The 27,709-nt window shown below is 43.2% G+C and overlaps 1 protein-coding gene across 1 annotated transcript in view; it reads left to right on the top strand.

Annotated features, from left to right (window-relative positions):
• The first annotated feature begins 20,876 nt into the window (after positions 1-20,876).
• Positions 20,877-27,709, top strand: part of LOC126267076 (proton-coupled amino acid transporter-like protein CG1139) — a 111,220-nt gene continuing 104,387 nt past the window's right edge. The window contains exon 1 of the mRNA XM_049971937.1: positions 20,877-20,957. The gene's annotated coding sequence lies outside the window, so the exon portion shown is untranslated. The remainder of the gene's footprint in view (positions 20,958-27,709) is intronic.

The raw sequence follows: 27,709 nt of genomic DNA, 5'->3' as shown, positions 1-27,709 counted from the left end.
TGAGATGGTCAGTAAGGATTTTCGTTAAGTGGTGTGACCTGTCAGGGAGTATTGGAGAATTCTACAAACTGTAATCTATCTCCCAGATGAAGAAATCTGGTGAATAGAAGAAAATACCTAATTTCTGAATCTTGCGGGACTGATTTATCATTCTAGCGTGTGCGGATGTCCTACGTGAAACATTTGCTTTGAACTATTTGATCCAGTGAGTTTGTGTGTTTGCGAACTCGGATGCTGTTTATACTCCAGCAAGTTGATCTCTGTGTCGGATCTTAGGTGTGAAGTGAAGGAACAAGCTGGTTGTACAAGTTAGTCTCCATTAGGAAATGAATTTGGAAACTTCTATAAAGCTGGGAGGTATAGTAAGTGTCATCACATATTATACATTATTCTCTCTTCCAGGCGGTCATGAGGGTTACTGGAAGTACACGCTGGACCATATTTTTCTTGATGTGCGAGCCATGACTCTCTCAAGATTCACCAGACATGCAGTCGACAGTATTTTATTGCCATGTGTGCTGTGTGATCTGCAGGTTTGTCATGTCCAGCACAATGTCTACACTCACTAGGCACCGTATATTTATATATTTCTGTCACGCTATTACAGATGAAAATGTTCAATCGATTAGCATATCTGCATATCTAGGCTAAGGTCACCGCAACATCCATCCACAACACTGTGTGAATAACGTCGTACCCTGTAGCTACCAAGAAACATCTTAGTAATCGTGCTCCCATAAGTTCACGTAGAAGTTCGAGACCTGACAGTGTTAAGGTTTCCACAGGCGCAAGTCTGCTCTTGCTACAGGCTAAGTGAATCAGTCCGTTGCTGTTTGAAACACTGGATTTAGAGCTACGCAAACGCTCATCCTGAAGCATCACAAAATATGTGACTCTGAACATCGTGATTTACAACAGTTGATACACATAGTGGGACACGAATGCAAGGTAAAGTGGACACCCAAGTATTCCGCCGTTTTGCAAGATCGTGGGTAGCAATTCATTCTAGTCAAATCTCCTTCACAATAGTTCTTGGAATAACAGTTTCGCAACGATTGCATGAGCGAATAATCCTGGTGGGTCGTAAAATTTAGCTGCAATCTGTAATATTTTTGCTTTGGTGGTAGGTCTTTCAGGTAATTTTTCTGAGACATCATTAGTGTGCGAGGTGCCGGGGCTAGCAGTGTATTTAACAATAAATTCTTCTAGAATCTTCATATGGAAATGATGGATTAGACAATAAATTTATAGTTGCAACTTCTTTTTCTATGTGATGCTGTTTTAGCGATCAAAGTGCACCTTTCCAGAGGCAATGTAATATGACCGAGCCAGGACTGGTTCCTGTTGATGATTCCGTCGCCCACCACACGCCAGCTACACGGTATGTCACGAATCTCCGAGTATGATTCCTTGGTTATTCATCTGTGACAGTCACGAGCAGCACGCTAAATCCCCAACCAGCGCATTGGCATGGTAGGCTTTATGCCCAGATTTCTACCGTCTGGTGCACCATTGGAGTCAAATGCTCACTGGTTCACCCCGACTTGCAAGACAACGATGCTGGCGCACCACTGTAAAAACAATACTGCTCTTATTCATCCTCGAAATCACGCAATATACCTGAATCTTGCAGTGCACTGACGCGTGCCTGCAAGCATTGGTATGAACGACTCACGAACCGGTTGTGGCCGCTATGGAGCGTATCACGACTTCCCAGAACGCTTCTAGGAGCACCTTCTTGTATGCGCCCGTTTGTGTGACATCTCCTAAGTCATCATTATCCCTCAACATGGACACCAAACAGGAAAGGACAAAAACACTGCTCATGGAATGGTAGTGCCTCCTACTTCATCGACATTGTAAGTCGCGAACATAAACCAAAAAGGATAGTAGCAGTAAATTCTTATGCAAGACAACGCAGCGTGCTAATGCTTTAACAATCTTAATCTATTAAGCAACGGTTATTGTTCCCCGAAGAAAGGTTCATATATTTACTTATTCTACTATGTACACCACTTAAATTACAATTATTCCACGAACTTCTTTGTGTGAAAGGTGTGGTGGAGTCCTATGGTATGGACTAGCGCCAATCCCTTGTTAGACTTCCCCTCCTCTGACGTGCATTAGGATTTGCAGGTTTAATTTCAATCTCCTGGTTCTCCTGTTGTCCTTGATTTCGCTCTCTCCAATTACGGTCGCTTTGCCTTTCGTTATTCCTCCTGTCCCCGCTTCCTTGTCTAGCGTCACCCCGTTCCCTGACGTTCTGGTTTCCATGTCTCTGGTTTCCAAAACCTTGGTTAGCGTAGTATTGATTTCCGTGACCCTGGTTTCCTGAATGACCAGTTCGATTATGCTATCTGTTGTCGTCCTCCCTTGCTGATCGTTGTTATTTGTTACTCTGTCCTTTCTTCCTGTCCTTTGCGTCTTGTTTGTCAAAGACAATTTCGAGTTCACGCAATAGACTCTTGAATGGTTCTATGTCAGATCCACACTTCCCGACAAGAGTCTGTTGGTACCTAACCGACAATTTGGAAAAACAAAATTTGATGATTTCTCCCTGGCTATTTGAAGTATCTAAAAATTGATTCTTGTTGAGTAAATCATAAAAAAATTTGGTTGCGCTCCTTCGCCCGGACATTTCCAGTTCAGGACAAAATATTATTTCCTCTTTAATCCTGTCTTGCGTTTCCTTTGGCCAGTAGATCCGCAGGAACGCATCAACAAATTCCTGATAAGTCTGACATGTCGCTGCCACACCCCGCATCTTTTCCTCGGCTTGGCCTTCGATGTGTCCACACATGAATTCTAATTGTGTTCGGGTTGGCCATGATGACAGTAATGAATTTGTAAAATGCATCACCCAGCTCTTGGGATGCATCGACCCTCCATTATCTCTGAACTTTTGGAACATGAGTATCGACAGGAAGTGATTCTGATCAAAATCCTGTCCGATCCTCGCACTGGTGTTGTCACTCGTTTCCGATACTTGCACGTCTGCTGAGTGTCCTGTTCTAGCTTGCTAATAACTGTGATGTGCTACCTCTGTATCACAATGGAAGTAGTATTCAGCATTCACTCTTCTAAGTGGGCTGCAATTATTGGAGACATTACCCGCTGTTTCTGTGTATGAATTGTTAGTTCCGCACTCTGTCACTGGGCTAGAGCACGGCGAGCTTTCCCTCGGAGACACAATTCTGTGTACTCCATCATTGGTATCCGAGCGCGAAGTACTCGTGTGCCCGTTTCGCTCTAGTTTTGCTATTCGACTCTCTACTTCTTTTATTGTTTCGTAATGTTCGTAACCGCGATATTACCTTGAGTTTTTAAGAACGCTAGGGATTTAGACGGGGTTTGTGTCACACGTCGTTAGTGCCCTGCGAGTTGCGAAGTTACTTTTGCGATTTTCATTGCCCCTGTTGCTGCCGTTTTGTGCTACCATTGACATTTGTTTTTCTTCACCACATTCTTTCTTTATTGTTAGTAATTCCCCACGAATTTCCCCTATATGCGAAAGTATTGCCTCAGTATCCTTCTTACGCTGTTCGTCAGCTTCTTCCTTCTCCCTCTTACGCTGTTCGTCAACTTCTTCCTCCTCCTTCTTAGCTGTTCGTCAGCTTCTTCTTTCTCCTTCTTACGCTGTTCGTCAGCTTCTTTCTTCTCCTTGTTGCGTTGTTTCTCATCTTCTTCCTTCTCCTTCTCATGTTGTTCGCCAGCTTCTTCTTTCATTGATCGTAGGAAGCTCAGTATTGGTTTAATGTCATCTTTTTGATCCTCGTCACATATGGGCAATGTGACTCTGGATACCTGGGCGCTAGAGCTGGCCTCTGTCTGAACTCGTTCGTTTGAGTATAAATTTCTGCTACCGTCTCGACCTGTGTGCCTGTCTGTGTTTCATCCTCTACCTCACTATCATAATCACGGCCGCGACGTTGCTCTAAGATCGCGTCCAAATCACCGTCCTCATCAATGACCCTGCCGTCCTGTCCTGTTAAAAATGTGCCCATCTCATCTCCGAACCTATCCCCGTCAGTAACCTGCCCCTTATCCATTATGCTATCCTCTTTTGTTTTAGTTTCGCTTGATAATAGTCGTGCCTTACTTCTCGTGATCATTCATGAAAAAACAAATTTATCTAAAATGCACAATAAAAATAATCTACTCCCAATAGTTTTACACATAGACATAAAATTTCCACAACGTCGTTCCAACGTGTAATTACATGCACGATTTGTTGTGGTACAGAAACCGCACACAAACCCGACAAAGTGTGACGTGGCACGGACACCACACAAAACAAACACAAAAAACAATGAACATACAAAAAATATATACACTTAAAACAAAAACTGTAATCATGCGCCGCTACTTAAAAACTAATCGTGGAACTACAAGAAAAAGAACTTGGGTATAAATCATTGAAAAAGTAGAGAAAAAAATTGAATGTTCCTACTGAGAATACTGTTTGCTTATCAGCGATGCACAGAAAAGATCCGAGGCTAAGGGTTGCTTTTAAGCGAGGTGCCGGGGCTAGCAGTGTATTTAACACTAAATTCTTCTAGAATCTTCATTTGGAAATGATGCTCTAAGCCCCCCTTTTTCTAACTCCGACTTTTACTGTTGCACATAGATTAAGAAGAAACGTGAACTGACTGTAATCGACCCTGCAAGTGGAGTAGGAAAGAGTTTGGCAACTGCAATAATTTAATTTGGCAAAAATTAATTTGATAAAGGAAAGTTTCATTAACGTAGTGAGAAATGAAAGGGTTGCTCTACCGATCTACAGAATGAAACTTCTGTCCAAAATAACAATTTGATTTATTATGACTAAACTCAAAATAATAAACAAAACACATGAAACATTTACAATACATCAAATTGGATAAATAAATGCTGTGAAGGTGAAGTTGTCCATAAACTAGCTTGTGACGTTTATGTGGAGCCTATTCCTTGCAACTCAAATCTTAAGATAAAGACCCAGCCAACCCAACATTAATTGCTGCTACAGTAGAGAGAACTCAGGCAATGAACATCCAAGACAGAACAACGTAAGAAAAGACGGGAACAGGCGTGCTTTGCTGAGCTCTCTCTGATTATCACATAGCAAAATTCCCTAATCTGTCAGTGCTACGGACATACATTACCAAGCTGTCTTCTTAACTGCAAGGACACGATCTGGCATACCGGAGGGGATGGCTGGTTGCTTCGATGCCCCGTCGTGGTGATGATAATGATGTATAGCCCGTAACAAATTATCCTGGTCTGGTTGTTCCAGAGTAAAGACTTCCTAGCAACACTAATGCACCTCTGAGGGAGACGAAGAAGGCTCGCTACACAATCACTGACGGTACAGTGAGTGATTTTAACAAGCGAAGTCACACAGTAACTCCGATACAGTCAACTTTAGCCAAAACTGCTCAAGACGGACAACATAGGCCGCTTGTACACAGAACGCTCAATTGCCAACTGTACTCGGAAAGTTACGTTGAAGTCGAAACTTCAGCAACTTTGTCAAACAGTTACAATTGACAGTATATTAGATAGCCAACGGAAGGCAGGCTGTCCAGAGCAGCGAGAGCTCAGTCTTGTAACATACACAAGAGCACCCGTACAAGCCGAACACAGAAAATTCCCGCCCCCACGTCAGTGGCCGTGGTTAAACGTTCCAATCAGCAACTCGAAAACTGGCGGAAAACTCCACTCTACTGCCGACGCACTACTATTACACCAATGGAGATACTTGGCGCCAATTTCTGCGCCGATTTTGCTACGTCACGGAGCTATCCCCTGAGCAAGCCAATCACAGTTATGATTTTGCAGAAAACGCGGGAATTTGCCCACCAAGACTGCCTGGGAACACAAGTCATTCCCACGCCTCGCTGGTAGCCCGCCAGAAAGTGTTTTCACTACGTTTCTGCGAAGTAACGGAATCTCTAGCCCAGCCGCTCCGTCAGGCCCCTGTGCGCGTGTCGCCAAACACGGATGCGACCACAATGATGCTGTAAACAGAACATGGATTCATTCGAAAAAATGACGTCTTGTCATTCGTGCACCCAGGTTCGTCGTTGAGTACACCATCGCAGGCGCTGCTATCTGTGGTACAGCGTCAAGGGTAACCGCAACCATGGTCTCCGAGCTCATAGTTCATGCTGTTGCAAACGTCGTCGAACTGTTCATGCAGATGGTTGTTGTCTTGCAAACGTCCCCATATGTTGAATCAGGGACCGAGACGCGGCTGCATGATCTGTTACAGCCATGCGGATACGATGCCTGTCATCTCGACTGCTAGTGATACGAGGCCGTTGGGATCCAGCACGGCGTTCCGTATTACCCTACTGAACCCACCTATTCCATATTCTGCTAACAGTTATTGGATCTCGACCAACGCGAGCAGCAATGTCGCGATACGAGAAACCGAAATCGCGATAGCCTACAATCCTACCTTTATCAAAGGCGGAAATGTGAAGGTACACATTTCTCCTACTTACCCGGGGCATCACAACAACGTTTCACCAGGCAACGCCGGTCAACTGTTGTTTGTGTATGAGAAATCGGTTGGAAACTTTCCTTATGTCAGCACGTTGTAGTTGTCGCCACTGGCGCCAACCTTGTGTGAATGCTCTGAAAAGCTAATCATTTGCATATCACACCATCTTCTTCCTATTGGTTAAATTTCGCGTCTGTAGCACGTCAGCTTCGTGGTGTAGCAATTTTGATGGCCAGTAGTGTATACATATGTAGTCATATTGCAACTTGTGGAGATAGGTGTGTGAATGAAAACACTTTTGAGCTGTGGCCTAAAAATTGTCTTAGGACAGGGAAACATCTCTTGACAAGAATAATACAAAAAGTTGCTAAACTCTCATCATCATGCAATGATGTGACAAACGTCATGGGATACCTCCTAATATCACGTCGGAAGAATGTTCTTCAAACCAGTCTCGAATATTTGTGGCCCAGGACACGTTGCACTGTCATCCGTGACAATTGCATGTGGTTTGGCCGCCTGAATTCCATGAATGGCTGCAAGTGGGCTCCAAGAGGCCGAACATAACCATTTCCATTAACGAACCCTGTCCGTTCCAAGTAAACACAGCCCACACCATTACGGGGCAACGCCAGCTTACACAATCTCTTGTCAACGTGGGCCCATGGCTTTGTGGGTTCTGCGCCATACTGGAACCCTACCATCAGCTCTTACCAACTGAAACAGGACTCATCTGACCAGGGCACAGTTTTTTCCAGTCGCCATATCCCATTAACGCCAAATTTCGCCGCTCTGTCCTAACGGATACGTTCGTCGTATGTACCAAATTGGTTTCTGCGATTATTTCACGCAGTAATGCCTGTCTGTTAGCACTGGCAAATCTATGCAAACACCGCTGCTGTCGATCGTTACGTGAAGGCTGTCGGCCACTGCGTTGTCCGTGATGACAGATAATGCCTGAAATTTCATATTCTCGGCACACTCTTGACACTGTAGATCTCGTAATTTTGAATTTCCTGACGATTTCCGAAACGGAATGTCCTATGCGTCTACCTCCAACTACCATTCCACGTTCAAAACCCGTTAATTCCCGTCATGCGACTATAAATCACGTCGGAAATCTCTACACATGAATCACGTGAGTACAAATGACAGTTCCACCAAGTGCTGTCCTTTTATACCTTGTGTGCGCTACACTACCGCCATTTGCATATATGCATATTGTCTTCCCATGACTTCTGTCAACTCAGTGTATGTGGTCTTTCTGTGGATGGTACTGCATAAACTGAATCGTCAAACTTTAAGTCTTGCTAACTGACGTTGTAAAAGTTTGCTTATGGTACTAAATACTCATAACGTGGACACATGGAAGCATCATAAGGACAGTCGAAATACTCTGGTCGGTGTAATGAAACGTATATCGGTCTCACTTAGGGACACTCCTTGGGAACATGTTTTAGAGATGTTACCCATAGGGCTAGACTGACCTCTAGGAAGGAGATAGAATGGAACGGTTCAATTTCTACACTACAGTCGGTTATTTAGGCGTGGTTGTCGACTGGAAAACATGCAGTATTTGAAACTGCACTATATTTATTCCAGTGTGGCACTATAACGCGTACGCTGAATGAAAAACACTGACTGTTCGCTTAGCTGCGGTGTGTCACAACAAATATGTTTACATCACTATGGCATGTTTACAGTGTTCTTATAACAGACTACTATTGTTTTGCGCCAACTGCTGATTGCGCTTCGCAGCTGATAAGTGATAACAGCGCTGCCAGCTATGTTGGCTTGCGAAGTAGACCCCACAACATTGGTGTTCTGACAATACACGAAATCTTGGTCGATAGGGATGGATTGATGTACAATGTATGAGGTTCTCTACGATTGTTTTGAGTCGCGGTAGGAATGCGAGAGAAAGGGGAGTGTAATAGACTTAGGACACTGGGCACTGAATGGTGGTGTGAGTGCCCTAACGGTGGAGGCATCAAGAATGAGAGGTCAGTGGAAGTGCTGAGTGTGAGGACACAAAGAGGGAAAAGGAAAACAAGAGAGTAGGTAGTCATATTACGCATTCATGGCAACTACAACATCGAGCCACCGAGTGATCAGATACACCAAACACAGTTAGAAACGCAGACGTCTTATCTGAGGGCCTTTGGTGGACTGACAACAGATTTGATAAGCCAGTGTTGAGTATGCCAATAATCAGGCCAATGTCGCTTATTGCCGTCAGGGAGTTTTCCATTAACCGTTTCTATTCTGAGATTGGAACTCCTAACTGTGATTCACTGGGACCCCAGCATTAACAAGGGATCATTGTTTTATCTAAATTGCGGTATATTACTTAGATATAAAAGGGACACTGTTCGCATTGACCAATGATTTGTCACGGCATATAAGTGCACGACTGTTTGTTGGCGTTTAATTATGTTCTTACGGTACGAAAAATTTCATCAAAATTGATTATCTGAGTAATACTGTAACACCTACCATCCCTCAGTTATACAACGGCCTGGAACGAAAGCTTTGTTCTTCTTTCCTTCTTAGAATCGACCACGGATGCGCGTAATACAGCGCTTGTCTGAACGTAAAGTAAGAAGATTTCTACTGACAAATACACAACGTAGTTTCGCGCAAGTCATGTACTGCAAACAGTTTCAGCGGCACAAGTTTGTACTTGTAGCACATTCATATGAAAGAGCTTTAAACTTCAGTAGCCATGGCGATCAGTTAAGTCTCCCATAGAAAAGTTTATGTTCATTTCCGTAGAATAAGATAGTAAAGATAGTAATTGCTCATAAAAAATGTTATCAAATGCCCATCACAGTTTCAATAAACTGAAAACGAACATGTAGCACTATACCATGACTCAGATTCACATGCTCTCACAATACTGTGACAGTCTGCCTGAGGCCACTTCGAGTGCTGATACACCCATGTCACTACAGAATAGTACGTAAATTATCTTTTAACATATTGTTCTAGAGGATGAATCTATCATCGCTTAATGCGTGCTGACGCACCGATCAAAATAGTGTGTGTACTATAACTTCACAATGAAAACTGCTAACTAAAATCATTAATAATAAATTTATAAAAATACAACTAACTGTTGTAACGAAAAAAAGGTAGAACACTATTATAATGAAAAAGAGTGTCGCGTATCTACAGTTCTTTTTGCTTGTTGGCTGACATAATTGTAATAGCGTGAAATGACAGGAATACCACAATACATTGCGCTAAAACTGTGCCACTAAGCGTAACACATACTGTTTCTTATGAAAGGTGTATATCTTTGTGTAACGAACATGGAATACTCCTTTTGACAGTGATAAATGGTCTCCGATATTTTAGTAGTATGCAGGATTAAATGTGCAACATCGAAAGAATAAGTTTCTAATGCTATCTGACTCGAAAAACATCTAGAAGATAATGGTACAGCACACACTTTCCTACATCCTGCGCAATAGAAAGAGAAAAAGAGGCAATCTTATCTTAAAACAGTACATAATACGTAAATAATTAGTTTCGTAAAACCAATAGGTTGCCTAAGCATATGTTAGCCTTTCGCTTCAGCAACCATTAATGCATTGTGTACACGTAAGTTCAGAATGCATAAAATACTTATTAACTAGCTGAAAAATCATTTCGCAGAAGCCTAAAATTCTATCGTATGTATAATGAAAGCAATGGAGAGGGACAGTGTCTCACATCAGCATCCAGTGACACAGGCCCGTAAGTGAAAAAGAACTAACATCCAAAGAGATTGCGGTATTCGCTAATAATAATAAAGTAGTGCTGCTGCTCAGTCTTTGAGCGAGAATTATAAATCTTTGGCAAAAGTAATGAGAAATAAAATATAATCGAGCGAGGTGGCGCAGTGGTTAGACACTGGACTCTCATTCGGGAGGACGACGGTTCAATCCCGCGTCCGGCCATCCTGATTTAGGTTTTCCGTGATTTCCCTAAATCGCTCTAGGCAAATGCCGGGACGGTTCCTTTGAAAGGGCACGGCCGACTTCCTTCCCCGTCCTTCCTTAATCCGCTGAGACAGATGACCTTGGTGTCTGGTCTCCTTCCCCAAACAACCAACCAACCAACCAAATAAAATGTAAGCCACCGTGGAGCATTACAAGTTGGTAGCCACCAGTGTAGCGACATGTGGGTCATAATAACAGACTCACAAGGTGATTGTGAACCAGGATAACTGAGTACAGCAGTAACCTGTACCGCACAGCAGTAACTGTGCCAGTGGGGCAGTGTCACCACACCAGGACAAGTTTCTTGTTAAAGGCGACTTGATTAGGTGTAAGGTTTTAATGAAACAAACGCGTACCAGAGGTATATGAAGCAGCCTGAATAATTTTTAGTCAGAGGGTTATTTCTCACCGTCATGTACAAGCACCACCACCAGGACACCAGAACTATACCAGACTGTAATACAACTGGACACTGCCGGCATCAGCCATGGGTTTAATATCAGGCTGCGCCTGCTGCCATCACTAAATCCTTCATGGGGTTCAAGTACCGCAACCTCAGCGACCTGCCGTCCTAGCCTGCTGCCACTGTCACTGAGATCCTAGTTGCACTTGGCGCCATCGCGCCAGCCGTTGTCCGACTCCTCCCAGATGGAGCGAGCTGCACCCCACGCACAGCCAGCCATCTTCACACACCGCAATGGTGACGCGACAAGAGCGAAGGGCTGTATGGGCTGCACAGTGTCGAGGAAGGTAGTGGGCTGCTGACGTCAAAGTCTGTGGCTGTAAGGGCAGCCAGCCCACTGTTGGTCTGCCGTCGGCAGCCAGCACAAGAAGCCGCCGCCCATATGTCAGCGCTGGCCAGTGAACCACTACGCCATGTATTGCAGTCAATGAAAGGCATTCTTAACCGTCAACAGTGTTTCCACTGGGCCCACCAGCTCACAGCTACCCCCACCACCTTTTAAACTACCTCTTACAAAGACAACTCAAACTTAATCTCCTCATTTGTTACAAACATTATACAAGCTCAACGTAACCTGACTACTATACATGGACAACACAACAGAATGGTCCTGAATTGCAAGAAGTCCTATCAATAATGCAAATCAAAAAAATATGAAATTAAAGAAATGTGAAACTACCTCCAACTTTGTTAATTGCCTAGGCTCATTTCAATCACGAATCTCAACATTGTAAACTCCATTCTTTTTCATAAGTCACTTACCTCACAGAAAATCTTCATAATACGAACTACAGCAATTACAGCGAGTAGCAGCTGCAGCCACCTAAATAAAAACATTCTAACTACTATTACCTCTATCTACTAGGAGACATACGGTTAGCGAAAGAAAGATTTTGTTGAAGAGCAAACAATGTGTTTAGAAAATTTTTCCTTATTCATGTGACATTCAGTTCCAAAAATTATATAGTTGTCAATAATTCAACTGCCCAAACATTATCAACCAAACATCTATACATTTCCCTGTGTATTTTCTTATAAACACATCATTTCATTTCATTTACCATGGATGACCTACCAAAACACTCTCCACTAAAAATATCATGTCCATACACTTATCTATTAACTCACTAACTGCTAGTCCCTCCAACCACAGAATCTCTTGGAGAGGGCGCAGAGCGCTATCAGCGATATTAACACAATCTATAGAGCTGCCAACATACTAACAGGCTACCTACACCTTCAATAACAAACAGAACAACCCTGTGATTGAATGCCTGTTTATGAAAATAACTGGCGCAACCTATTCAGTTCCACAACAAGACAAGACGTTGGCTTTGCAGTGTGGCACATTTAAGCAATGTTTGTATGCAACAGGGTTTTTTTTTTTTTTTTTTTTTTTTTTTGGTCATCAGTCTTCCGACTGTTTGATTACCATCTTTCTCAGGATAGCACTTGCAACCTACGTCCTCAATCATTTGCTGGATGTATAACCATTTCTGTCCTCCTCTAAAGTTGTTGCCCTCTACAGCTCCCTCATGAAAGTCATTCCCTCATGTCTTAATAGATGTCCCATCATCCTATCCCTTCTGATAGTGTTTTCCACATATTCCTTTCCTCTCCGATTCTGCGTAGAGCTTCCCCATTTCTTACCTTATCAGTCCACCTAAATTTCAACATTCGTCTGTAGCACTACATCTCAACTGCTTCGATTCTCTTCTGTTCCGGTGTTCCCACAGTCCATGTTTCACTACCATAGAATGCTCTAGTCCAGACGTACATTCTCAGAAATTTCTTCCTCAAATTATGGCTTGTGTTTGATACCGGTAGACTTCTCTTGGCTAGGAATGTACCTTTTGTCATTGCTAGTCTGCTCCGTCCATCATTAGTTACATTACTGTCTAGGTAGCAGAATTCCTTAACTTCATCTATTTCGTGACCATCAATACTGATGTCAGGTTTCTCGCTGCTCATTTCTGCCACTTGTAATTACCATCTTCTTTCTTCGATTTACTCTTAATCCACATTCTGTGCTCATTATATAATTCATCTTCACTTCTGCTCAGGGTAGCAATGTGATCAGGGAATCGTATCATTGATATCCTTTCACCGTGAATTTTAATTTCACTCCTGAACCTCTCTTTTATGTCCATCATTGCTACTTCGATGTACAAATTGAAGAGTAGGGGTGAAAGACTGCATCCGAGCACTTCGTTCTTGGTCGTCCACTGTTCACTTTTGTACATATTGTATATTACTCATCTCTCCCTAAAGCTTACCCCTATTTTTCTTAGAATTTCGAACATCTTGCACCATTTTTCATTCTCGAATCCTTTTACCAGATCGACAAATCCAATGAACGTGTCTTTTATCTTGCTTCTATTATCAACCGCAACGTCAGAATTGTCTCTCTTGTGCCTTTACTTTTTCTAAAGCCAAACTGATCATCATCTAGCACATCCTTAATTTTCTTTTTGATTCTTCTCTATATTATTCTTGTTAGCAACTTGGATGCATGAGATGTTAAGCTGATTGTACGATAATTCGTAATTGTGTGGATGATATTTTTTCGAAAGTCAGATGGTATGTCGTCAGGCTCATACATTCTACACACCAACGTGAATAGTCGTTTTGTTGCCACTTCCCTCAATGAAATTTTGAATTCTGATGGGATGTTCTCTACCCTTTCTACCTTATCCGATCTTAATTCCCCCGAAGCTCTTTTAATTCTGAGTCTAATACTGGATCCCCTATCTCTTCTAAATCGACTTCTGTTTCTTCTTCTATCCCGTCAGACAAATCTTCCTCCTCACAGAGGCTTCCAATCCACTCTTTCCACTTATCCGCTCTCTACTCTGCATTTAACAGTGAAATTCCCGTGGCACTCTTACTGTTACCACCCTTGCTTTTAATGTCACCAAAGGTTGTTTTACTTTCTTTTATGCTGAGTCTGTGCTTCCGACAATCATTTCATTTTCGATTTCTTCACGTTTTTCATGCAACCATTTCGTCTTAGTTTACCTGCACTTCCCATTTATTTCATTCCTCAGCGACTAGTATTTACGTATTCCTTAGTTTTACGGAACATTTTTGTACTTCTTTCTTTCATCGATCGACTGAAGTTTTCATCTGTTACCCTGGTTTCTTCGCAGTTACCTTCTTTTTGCCTATGTTTTTCTTTCCAACTTATGTGATTAACCTTTTTCGTGATGTCCATTCCTCTTCAGCTGTACTGCCTGATAAGCTATTCCTTATTGCTGTATCTACAGCCTTAGAGAACTTCAAGCGACTCTCGTCATCCCTTAGTACTTCCGTATCCCATTTCTTAGCGTAACGATTCTTCTCTGCCAATCTCTTGAACTACAGCCAATTCTTCATCACTACTATAATGTGATCTGAGTCTAAATCTGTTCCTGGGTACGCCTTGCAATCCAGTATCTGGTTTCGCAATCTGTGTTTGACCATGATGTAATCTAACTGAAATCTTCCTTTGCCACCCGGATTTTCCCAAGTATACCTCCTCCTCTTGTGGTTCTTGAACAGGGTATTCGTCATTAGTAGCTGAAATTTATTAAAGAACTCAATTAGTCTGTCTGCTCTTTCGTTCCTTATCCCAATCCCATATTCTCCTGTAAATTTTCTCCTACTCCTTCCCCTACAACTGCTTTCCAGTCCTCCATGATTATTATACACTCCTGGAAATGGAAAAAAGAACACATTGACACCGGTGTGTCAGACCCACCATATTTGCTCCGGACACTGCGAGAGGGCTGTACAAGCAATGATCACACGCACGGCACAGCGGACACACCAGGAACCGCGGTGTTGGCCGTCGAATGGCGCTAGCTGCGCAGCATTTGTGCACCGCCGCCGTCAGTGTCAGCCAGTTTGCAGTGACATACGGAGCTCCATCGCAGTCTTTAACACTGGTAGCATGCCGCGACAGCGTGGACGTGAACCGTATGTGCAGTTGACGGACTTTGAGCGAGGGCGTATAGTGGGCATGCGGGAGGCCGGGTGGACGTACCGCCGAATTGCTCAACACGTGGGGCGTGAGGTCTCCACAGTACATCGATGTTGTCGCCAGTGGTCGGCGGAAGGTGCACGTGCCCGTCGACCTGGGACCGGACCGCAGTGACGCACGGATGCACGCAAAGACCGTAGGATCCTACGCAGTGCCGTAGGGGACCGCACCGCCATTTCCCAGCAAATTAGAGACACTGTTGCTCCTGCGGTATCGGCGAGGACCATTCGCAACCGTCTCCATGAAGCTGGGCTACGGTCCCGCACACCGTTAAGTCGTCTTCCGCTCACGCCCCAACATCGTGCAGCCCGCCTCCAGTGGTGTCGCGACAGGCGTGATTGGAGGGACGAATGGAGACGTGTCGTCTTCAGCGATGAGAGTCGCCTCTGCCTTGGTGCCAATGATGGTCGTATGCGTGTTTGGCGCCGTGCAGGTGAGCGCCACAATCAGGACTGCATACGACCGAGGCACACAGGGCCAACACCCGGCATCATGGTGTGGGGAGCGATCTCCTACACTGGCCGTACACCTCTGGTGATCGTCGAGGGGACACTGAATAGTGCACGGTACATCCAAACCGTCATCGAACCCATCGTTCTACCATTCCTAGACCGGCAAGGGAACTTGCTGTTCCAACAGGACAATGCACGTCCGCATGTATCCCGTGCCACCAAACGTGCTCTAGAAGGTGTAAGTCAACTACCCTGGCCAGCAAGATCTCCGGATCTGTCCCCCATTGAGCATGTTTGGGACTGGATGAAGCGTCATCTCACGCGGTCTGCACGTCCAGCACGAACGCTGGTCCAACTGAGGCACCAGGTGGAAATGGCATGGCAAGCCGTTCCACAGGACTACATCCAGCATCTCTACGATCGTCTCCATGGGAGAATAGCAGCCTGCATTGCTGCGAAAGGTGGATATACACTGTACTAGTGCCGACATTGTGCATGCACTGTTGCCTGTGTCTATGTGCCTGTGGTTCTGTCAGTGTGATCATGTGATGTATCTGACCCCAGGAACGTGTCAATAAAGTTTCCCCTTCCTGGGACAATGAATTCACGGTGTTCTTATTTCAATTTCCAGGAGTGTATTTTCATCGTCCTTTATATACTGAATTACTCGTTTTATTTCCTCAAATACTTTTTTCTATGTCTTAATCTTCAGCTTGCGACGTCGGAATGAATACCTAAACTATCGATGTCGGAGCTCGTTTGCTGTCGATTCTGAAAAGGAAAACCCTATCAGTGAACTGTTCACAGGAACTCACTCTCTGCCCTACCTTCCTATTCACCTCACTGACACCCATTATATCTACAATGAGCCTTTGCATTTCCGTTTTCAGATTTTCTAGTTTCCTTAACACGTTCAAGCTTCTGACATTCCACTTCCCAACTCGTAGAATGATATCCTTTCGTTGATTGTTCAATCTTTTTCTCATTGTCACAACCCTATTGGCAATCCCCTCCCGGAGATCCGAGTAGCAGACTGTTACGAAATCTTGTTTCCAATGGAGAGATCATCATGACAATTTTTCAATTACAGGTAAGATGCCCTGTGGATACACGTTATGTGCCATTAATGCAGTGGTTTCTATTGCCTTCTGCATTCTCATGCCGTTTATCATTGATGATTCTTCCACCTTTAGAGGCTGTTTCCCACCCCTAGGACAAGAGACTGCCCTAATCCTCCGCTCTGTTTGACAAGGCCGTTGGCAGGATGAGGGTGACGTCTTATGCTGGTAGTCTTCAGCCACCAATGCTGATTATAAATCAAAATTTAAGCAGTGGCGAGATTTGAACCCGGGACCGAGTACGTTTGGACTACCAACCAAAGACGCTACCGCTTTTTTTTCTTTTCATTTTGTTTAATATAGTTCGTTGCGTTTGGTCTGGGCGGACGTCACAAGACATCCGTTCAAGTTGATCGTTGATTCCTTGACCCCGGTTTTTTTTTATTACAGAGAGCACACAGCCTTCTGAACGAACACGCTGTGCTACCGTGCCAGCACCGCTAGACCACGGGCCACGGCCAAGCAAGAGAATTTGTTTCTATTTAATGTTCATATGATTTTAATATTGATGTACTGAGCTTGAAAAGCAATGTTCATGGTGTACAAACTTGTTACAGTAATATTAATACAATCCACACTTCTCATTACAAAACTAAAACACCTGGGTCGAGGAAATAATCCAAAATACTGGTCTTACCACACATCTTGTAGACTGTTCAGTAGACAAATTGAAAGCGGTTATTGCAAAATCTCGAACACTGTACTAAAATACATATTACAAATAATGGAAAGAACGTAAAATATATTGAGTGGGAATGCAAGCCAATTAGAGACATCTGTCACTTGTTTATGTTGTAATGCATAATGTCTATTGTAACTAAACTGTTTCTACGGGTTATTACGTTTTGTTAGGATCGTCACCGACTCTAACCACACAACTAATCAAAGGTTTGGCCGAGTCGGAAAATAAATTAATTTGATTACAGACCAAAAACTCATAAAAATGCATACGTCATGATATTACTCATAGGGGATGTGATGTAATTAATAATATTTCCCGTGCACTGTTCACGAGAAACAAACATTTAAAATAAAATAGAAAATGCATGAACACTGTGCATAAAATCAGCTCCCAGCAACACACTTGAAAATAAGACTTAATCTACAGCGTTTGTTTTAACATAAAAGGGGAAACTAACCACTGGATCTGTGCGTAAGGAAACGCGTTGGATGTGCTAACAGGGAAAGCTACGAGGTGAGTGGTTTAGGTGCAAAAATGTAACCTTAGAATAAAAGAGAAAATTGTGGAAAAAATCATTTATTCCTAAGATATGGCATGTGAGGCATGTACACAACTCCTGATAACATTAATTCCTAAAACATTAAAGGAAAGCATCGATACATTCACCGTTATAATCTACACCTAAAAGCACTTGTGTGAATAATTCATACTACTGCTGTTGCCTGATAACTGATCGCAATAACTCGTGAAACGGTACACGTTTCGCAGTACACCCGGTGTGGTTTGTGGAGACGCAATTCCTAGGTATCGTGGCCAAGTTTGCAACAATATCACATTACGTAATCATGAACAGTTAACATTCTTTAAAACAAACGTGAGATCGGGCAGTTAGTGATGACGGTAGCCCAACAAACTCTAATGTTCAACCACGTGGTTGGCTCCCCACGGACGAAAGATACATAAAGCAAGGAAAATTTACGAGAAGGCAAAGCTATTAATATTTAGAAAAATGAAAGCTTATACATGCACAGCTGAAGGCAAATAGACATTCATACAGAAGCGAGTGCTCACTTCTTATCGACACCTTTGTGTGTCGCTATTCCGGCGGATCCAAGTCTGGTATAGAAATTTACTAAAAGAAAAATCTGCCAGTTTTGCATTCCTTGCTACGGCAAGCCAAAGCAATCTTTCAGAGTTGAAAAGTGAGACCAAAAGCTAACAGCTCTCCTCTCGCCAAGTAACAACGCGCCACGCGGTCAGTTTAACCCACCCTTCTTCGACTGGAGCACAGCTGTTGACGCTTCCCGTACCGGCGACAGACTGCCTCCCTTTTTCATCTCCAGCCTCTTCCACGCTCCGCGTGGACCGAAAAAACCCAAAGATGACATTTCTGCCACCAACCTAAAGCAGGTGGATTTCTCACAAGTAGCGCAAACCTCTTTACCTACTTGACCACTACGAGAGATGGCTATTGTGTACAACTGCTGCTGAATCTGTATGACTATCGTAGCCTTTCTACAGCAGACTACACCACAGTCTAGCAATGTGACACACAACCACATTCAATCAATCACACCACTATGACAGTTATGAGAAAAGAGAAACAAGGAAAAGAAAGAGAAATGGTAGTGAAAATGGGCTACCGGTCTAATGAAGGGAAGCTATAGAACACTTTCAATATGTCTAAATTAGTCATAATTAATTTGTCTAGTCTTCAGCTTTCAGAGGCTGTATGTTAATATGGGTAGCACAGGTGCTCAGATCAAATCAATGCTCTCCTCAGTTAACTTCCTTTGAGCCTATATATGCTGTTGTACCAAGATTGTTAACAAGTGGATTTGAAAATTCAACATATACTGTGTACATGTTAAGTCAAAAGTATGAAGCTCGCAGATTGGCTTTTCACTCTCTAAGAATGCTCTTTCTACCAGTTGGCCTTTAAACTTTCATGTTAGCTCTCTCTCTCTTGGGAACTGTCAGACTCAGTCTACGAGGCCATGAATTTTCCTTCGACGGAATGCTGCAGTACCACACACCAGTAGTGCTCTAGCGTGTAATGTCACAAGTGTATGGGCACTTTAGTATGGAAAATGTGCTGCACACGTTCTGACATAAAAGAATAGACATTGAACATTTATATAATTATTAAACATAATCAGTAGCACACACATTCAAAGCAGGATGTATTTGAATCCACACTCATTCCACTGAGAAAAAAGTGTTTGCATTTTACTCTGCTTGAGCCTGAACAAGATATGAATCGATTTCATCCGCTAAAAGTACCTGTAATAAGTTGGCCATCCACTGTCGCTGAATTGTTCGGTTCTCATGAATCGTGTCCTGGAATAAAGACACAATTCGTGGTTGCAAAGCAGTCTCTTACGTAGATGTCCCCAAAAATAATTTCTGAGTTTTTGTTTTCTTTAGCGGGTGTAAACACGTCCGACTGCAACACACTACACAGAATCATTCAACATCTGGTACTCGACGAAATCAAGAGATGGGTTACCGTGTCACTGGTAAAATGTGTCACAGGATGTATTATATCAGAAATGAAAATAAAATTACATGCGTTACAACCGAAACAGTTGTCTAAAACTACATAAGCTAAGTTTGTGCTGTAGGAGAACTCCCATGGAATCCCCCGCTACCGTTATAATCATTGTTATTATTCTTGTAATGCTCATCGACGTACCAATTGGTGTAACATTTGAGACACAATACATAATAAAACCAAATTAATGAATTATAGGAATAAAATTTCATGTAATGTCGATCAGATAGAGTTCCACCTTAACAAAGTGTATCCCATAGTCCAACAGTCAGTTCTCAACAAGCATGCATCTTCAAAGATGAAATTACCTCAATTTATCATGGAAGCTCTGGTTCAAATGGCTCTGAGCATTATGGGACTGAACTGCTGAGGTCATCAGTCCCTTAGAACTTAGAAATACTTAAACCTAACTAACCTAAGGACATCACACACATACATGCCCGAGGCAGGATTCGAACCTGCGACCATAGCGGTCACGCGGTTGCAGTCTGTAGCGCCTAGAACCGCTCGGCCACTCCGGCCGCCATGATGGAAGCTCTATTCACGCGTGTTCACGTGACTGTGTCTGTGAACACCAACGTACTCACAGGCCTCTCAGCCACTCTGTGGGCGTTAGTAGAGCAATAACTCAGTGCGAATATCAGCTCATACAGTCATAGGCGGTATTGAGTTGGTGACTATGTGGTAAGTGGTAGAAAACTCATGTACAACATAATTACGAGTCGTGTGCATTCATTCCGCGCCTAGTTACAGCTGCACGGCACTCTAAATGTGGTCCGAATACGTAATAATCACGCTCTTAACAATCACTATCTTCGTCACCTGACGAAAAGATAGGAGAGTCTAATAAACCGGATACGTAAGGTGTTCTTCAGCCCACTGAAGGAATTGAATCATAGGCCTTTCAGCCAATATGAGGCCAGTTTCACGTCTTCGGCGAGAGACCCGACAAATTTTTCCACTAGGTCAACACAACAGATATACTCGACATGCGACCCAGTGGCACATTCCCGTTGATATCACAAGTGTGATGGAAGGAGTGGGGGGTAATGGTTGGGAAGCGAGGTGGGGGCATCAGATGGAGCAGCGGGCTCGCTAATCTCAGTCTCGACCAGCTTTCCAATAGCTGATGTTCTCACGCTCCACGGTGTGAACTAAAGCTCGGCACAAATTGAGGACCCACAAGATTCGTAGCCGGTGAGTTATAGACTGGTGGAATTGGTGTAAAGATCCACACATATATTTCCAGTGTTCTTAAAATTAATTTTATTCGCTTCAGATTTTTGCCGTTTGTTGCATTTTACGGTTCCCATGTTTTCCGCTATCTTCCAGGATACCTTTTTGTCCTTTATATTATATTTCTTTGCTTATTGCATTAACCTTTCAAGATTCATTCGTTTTCCTCCAATGCCTCCATTATGTTACATTTCTTTAGTCTACTTCTGGTAACCCACTGGTAGACCCCTTTTCTACCTCTTAAAGCCGGCCGCGGTGGTCTCGCGGTTCTAGGCGCGCAGTCCGGAACCGTGCGACTGCTACGGTCGCAGGTTCGAATCCTGCCTCGGGCATGGATGTGTGTGGTGTCCTTAGGTTAGTTAGGTTTAAGTAGTTCTACGTTCTAGGGGACTGATGACCACAGCAGTTGAGTCCCATAGTGCTCAGAGCCATTTTACCTCTTAAAACCCGATTTCTATACTACCGGTCTCCATTTCTTGCTCCTTATGTACCACACATGATTCACGTTCACGTATAGATAGAACAGTAGTATTTAATCTAGTATGTTTCAAAATTTTATTTTTTGACCATCTGCAAGTTATTATGCAAATAATAATTATTCCATTCATTTTTTCTATCTATCTCACAATTGTACATTAATTCAAGATGTTTGACGTGTGCTATTAAATTAACCTTATCGACTTTGTTTGTCATTACTGTGTGGTTACCCACAAATAGCATGCTCTTAATTTGCTGCATCAAAATTTACAGATTAATTCTCAAGGTACTTTATTCAGTCCTATATCAGAAATCTAGAATATATTATATCATTATAATGATAGTTCAGCGTAACCTACAGATTCATTTTCATTCCAAACGAGGTAAGTTATAGAAGTTCAACAATGAAGTACATTTTGTGCATTATGTTTTAGAGAAGTATTATTTTAAAGATTGATTCAGTTATTTATATTTCTAAAACATATTGTGACTAGAGAAAATATACAATCGTCAATAATTCTTGCTGTAAACAAAACTTTACTGTAACACATGATTCACTTTCTTTGCTGATTTGCATTTTCTCACCTAAAAATTTCTATGTGTTGCAAATAAGCGGAAAATAGAAGATGCAGGAAATTGTACGGCTTTCCCCAAGGTTTTCTCTTCCTCTCTCTCTTATTTTAATATTGAACGCTTTACTTCATTCTGTTCAGGTTCATATCGTAGACAATAATTCACGTGAACGGCGTATAATTTAGGACGTTCGTCTTAGATGCGTAGGTTTCACAACAAGAGGCCATATAATGTTTGTGGACTAACGCTGCACAGTGCAAGAATGTGAATTACATTGTCGGTGGGCGTAAGAGCACGTTATTGACGTACGATATATTAATTGTGTAATCCCAGAAATATTTCTTGCCACCTTTAGTTCACAAACGAAATTTATTCAAGCACACAGTTTGCATTGTAGACTGCATTTACTACATTGCATCACACGCATAATAGAGTTGATGGGAAAACGCACTAATTCATAACTTCATGACATCTCATACGTACCCCAGCAGTGATTTAACACAGTCAGTTTAGTTTAGTAGTTGTGACATTGTGTTTAATTATTTATCGTTCATGCTTTGTTTGATATCAATCCGGCGCTTCCTTGAGCAAATATGTCTCTGCTGTCGACTTGTTTTTCAAAAATGGCTCTGAGCACTATGGGACTTAACATCTGTGGTCATCAGTCCCCTACAACTTAGAATTACTTAAACCTAACTGACCTAAGGGCATCACACACAACCATGCCCGAGGCAGGATTCGAACCTGCGACCGTAGCAGGCGCGCGGTTCCGGACTGAATCGCTTAGAACCGCTAGACCACCGCGGCCGGCGTCGACTTGTTTTCATAGTTCACTAACAGCAGAAGGAAAATAAAAATAATTATCTTTGTCTCTTCTTGTTCTGGTAGCAGCCATACCCAATGGACGGAAGCCGGAGGCAGGGCTCGCATTTTGTATAGCATGTTGCCCAGTATATTGGACAGTTGAAACAAAAATCTTTTTCCACATATTATTTTACACATCACATAAAATTTTACGCTGTTACACTACCTGAAAAGAAAAGAGAATCATTCTGTAAGGAAAAAGGGAACGAAGGGAAATTTCACGAGTTCGTTGGGGGGGTGGGGGGGGGGGAGAGAAGGGGGAAATCTGATGTTACTTCAGAAAATCGGACCAAATTTACAAAGAAGTTGACAGTATCATCCCAGTTATCAGTATGACGTTGCACGACGTCTGGCTGGGATGTATGCACTGGTTCGGTTGGGAGGATTGTCATCAAGCCAGTGTATCTTCTGAGACAAGTTGGATCACGGCTGCCGTAAGTGATCCTTGATATCATGGATACTGCCGCTTAGACGGAGTTAACATTCGAGATGGTCCCACACGTGGTCTATTGAGGACAGATCTGAAGATCTTGCTTACTCCAGGAGTACCTCTACATCATGAGACTGTTCATAGAGACACGTGCCATGTGTGGAAGAGCATTATCCTGTTGAAAAATGACACCAAAACGTTGTCGCATGGGTGGCAAGACTTGAGACACAGGACATTCCTGAGATAATGTTTTGCCTTCAGAGTTCCCCCAACCGCTACTAACTGTGACCTGCAGGCATATCACACAGTGACACCAGTTGTAGCCCTGTTTACCTCTCCAATTCGTTGTAAGAATGGAACCTCTTCACAGGTCGCCACCACATTTACTGATGATGCTCACTCAGTATACTCTAGAACCGCGATTCGTATCTGAACACACCGCGTTGCCATTGACTAACATCCACGTTTCCCAGTCATGGCACCATTCCAGCATGGCCATTTGTGTCGTGGTACTGCTTTTGGATTAAAATCATCAGCAATGGTAGAAAAAGGCTTCCGACATAAGGAGTCACCCTTGTTCTACCAACAACCTTGTCAAAGATGGCGGAGAAGCGTTCAGAGGTTCAGAGCAGTATCTTGCCTCGGAATGGGAAACTGCCCCTAAAAGGTGGAAGCATCACCAATGGCTAACGGTATGGGGATGCACAAAGCAATATAAACCAATGCATTAGCCACAGGACATGTGGCCTGTAACTGAAAAAAGATATCATGATGGTCTCTCCATTGACAAAAGATTCCGCAATATTAACCTATTCCGTTCTCCGGGAGGGAACTGCAAAAGCACTCCGTCTTCAGGCCACAAGTGACCAATCGGGACCATCCGACCGCCGTGTCATCCTCAGTTGAGGATGCGGATAGGAGGGGCATGTGGTCAGCACACCGCTCTCCCTGTCGTTACGATGGTTTTCTGTGACCAGGGCGGCTACCATTCGGTCGAGTAGCTCCTCATTTGGCATCACGAGGCTGATTGCACCCCCAAAAATGGCAACAGCGCATGGCTGCTGGATGGCCACCCATCCAAGTGCCGGCCACGCCGACAGCGCTTAACTTTGGTGATCTCACGGGAACCGGTGTATCCACTGAGGCAGGCCATTGCTCAAACTACAAAAGGGGGGTGACCAAAAGAAAAAAAAAACTGAATAACAGACAAAAGAGTAACGTTCTGTTAATCGAAATTATAATGTCAGAAGTTTTAACGCGATAGGGAAGCCAGAAAATCTGAAAAGGGAAATGCTTAGGCTCAATGTAGACGTAGTGGGTGTCAGTGAAGTAAATGAAAAGATGACAACGATTTCTTGTCAGACGAGTATAGAGTAGTATTAACATCAGCAGAAAATGGTATTACATGAGAAGGATTGGTTATGAATTCGGAGGTAAAGCACAGAATGTGTTCTTGGGAACAATTCAGTGACTGGCCTGACTCATCAGAATGGACAGCAACGCAACACCGGCAATGACAGTTCAGATATACACGCCAACGTAGCAAGCAGAAAATGAAGAAGTAGAGAAAACACATGAAGAAATTGAATGAGTAATTTAGTATGCAAAGGGAGACGACAATCTAATAATCATGGGGTATTGGAGTGCGCTTATAGAGCAAGGAGTAAAAGAACCGGTTATGGAAGAATATGGGCCTGCTAGCAGGAATGAGAGAGGAGAAATACTAATTTAGTTGTGCAATAAATTTCAGATGAAAATACCGAATGCTCTGTTCAAGAACCACAAGAGGAGGAGGTACACTTGAGAAAGGCCAGGAGCTACGGCAAGATTACAGTTAGATTACATCGCGGTCAATCAGAGATGTAGAGATCAGATATTCGATTGTAAGACGTACCAGGAGCAGATGTAAGAGGTGCATTCAAGTTCTAAGGCCTCCGATTTTTTTCTAATTAACTGCTCACCCGAAATCGATGAAATTGGCGTTACTTCTCGACGTAATCGCCCTGCAGACGTACACATTTTTCACAACGCTGACGCCATGATTCCATGGCAGCGGCGAAGGCTTCTCTGGAGCCTGTTTTGACCATTGGAGAATCGCTGAGGCAATAGCAGCACGGCTAGTGAATGTGCGGCCACGAAGAGTGTCTTACTTCTCGACGTAATCGCCCTGCAGACGTATACATTTTTCACAACGCTGACGCCATGAGTCCATGGCAGCGGCGAAGGCTTCTTTAGGAGCCTGTTTTGACCAGTGGAAAGTCGCTGAGGCAATAGCAGCACGGCTGGTGAATGTGCGGCCACGAAGTGTCTTTCATTGTTGGAAAATCCAAAGTCACTAGGAGCCAGGTCAGGTGAGTAGGGAGTATGAGGAATCACTTCAAAGTTGTTATCACGAAGAAACTGTTGTGTAACGTTAGCTCGATGTGCGGGTGCGTTTTCTTGGTGAAACAGCACACACGCAGCCCTTCCCAGACGTTTTTGTTGCAGTGCAGGAAGGAATTTGTTCTTCAAAACATTTTCGTAGGATGCACCTGTTACCGTAGTGCCCTTGGAACGCAATGGGTAAGGATTACGCCCTCGCTGTCCCAGAACATGGACACCATAATTTTTTCAGCACTGGCGGTTACCCGAAATTTTTTTGGTGGCGGTGAATCTCTGTGCTTCCATTGAGCTGACTGGCGCTTTGTTTCTGGATTGAAAAATCCCATCCATTGTCACAACCGACGAAAAGAAAGTCCCATTCACGCTGTCGTTGCGCATCAACATTGCTTGGCAACATGCCACACAGGCAGCCTTGTGGTCGTTTGTCAGCATTCGTGGCACCCACCTGGATGACACTCAATGTAGACGTAGTGCGTGTCAGTGAAGTAAATGAAAAGATGACAAGGATTTCTTGTCAGACGAGTATAGGGTAGTATTAATGTCAGCAGAAAATGGTATTACATGAGAATGCAGGATTGTGTCCACAGAACCCACAGAAATGTCAACTCTGGAGGCGATCTGTTCAACAGTCATTCGGCGATCCCCCAAAACAATTCTCTCCACTTTCTCGATCATGTCGTGAGACCGGCTTGTGCGAGCCCAAGGTTGTTTCGGTTTGTTGTCACACGATGTTCGGCCTTCATTAAACTGTCGCATCCATAAACGCACTTTCGGCGCATCCATAACTCCATCATCACATGTCTCCTTCAACTGTCGATGAATTTCTATTGGTTTCACAAAACGGCAATTCAGAAAACGAATGATTGCACGCTGTTCAAGTAAGGAAAACGTCGCCATTAAGTATTTAAAACAGCTCTCATTCTCGCCGCTGGAGGTAAAATTCCATCTGCCGTACGGTGCTGCCATCTCTGGGACGTATTGACAATGAACGCGGCCTCATTTTAAAACAGTGCGCATGTTTCTGTCTCTTTCCAGTCTGGAGAAAAAAAAATCGGAGGCCTTGAATGCACCTCGTACACTCAGATCACAGTTTTGCAATGATGAAAAGCAGGTTGAAATTTAAAAGGCCCGTCAAGAACCAGTGCGCAAAAAAAGGGTTACGGAAGTACTAAGGAATGAAGAGATATGCTTCTCTGAGGCTATGGATACTGCGATAGTGAAGAGCTCGGTAGGTAATTCAGCTTATGAGGAAGGAACGTCTCCAAAAAGGGCAGTCACATAAGTTGCACAGGAAGTCATAGTCACAGTCATAGGTACAAGGAAGGTAAGTGTGAGGAAATACTTCAGTTGATCGACGAGAAGGAAATACAGAAATGTTTAGGGAAATTCAGGAATACAAATACATATCACATGGAAATTATATAAATAGAATGTATAGGGAAGCGAAAATGAAATAGTTACATGAAAAATTTGAAGAAATCGAAAAGGAAATGGTTGCTAAGGCAACCTTTGATGAAGCTGAAAACATGGCGGGTACGATTAAGAACGCAATGCAAATTCCATTGCTAAATGCAGAGGAGAGAGAGAGAGAGAGAAAGAGAGAGAGAGAGAGAAGAAGTGGAGAAAGTACCTTGAAGGCCTTTATGTGAGAGAGGACTTGTCTAATGACCTGACAGGGAAGAAATATGAGAGCCAGCTTTAGAATAAAAATTTAAAAAAAGCTTTGGACGACTTTAGATCAAATAAGGCAGGAGAGAGAGATAACATTTCATTGGAATTTCTAATATCATTGGGAGAAATGGCAGGAAAACGATAATTCGAGCTGGAGTGTAGAATATATGAGGCTAGCGATACACCACCACACTTTCGGAAAAACGTCCCTCATAAAATTACAAAGACAGCAAGTGTCGACAAGTGCGACCATTATCTCACAGTCAGCTTAATAGCTGATGCATTCAAGTTGTTGACAAGAATGATATCTAGGAGA

This window comes from Schistocerca gregaria, chromosome 4, assembly GCF_023897955.1.
Source record: "Schistocerca gregaria isolate iqSchGreg1 chromosome 4, iqSchGreg1.2, whole genome shotgun sequence".
Lineage (NCBI taxonomy): Eukaryota > Metazoa > Arthropoda > Insecta > Orthoptera > Acrididae > Schistocerca > Schistocerca gregaria.
Note: the sequence above shows the minus strand (reverse complement) of the source record. Positions and strands in the feature narration are given on the sequence as shown.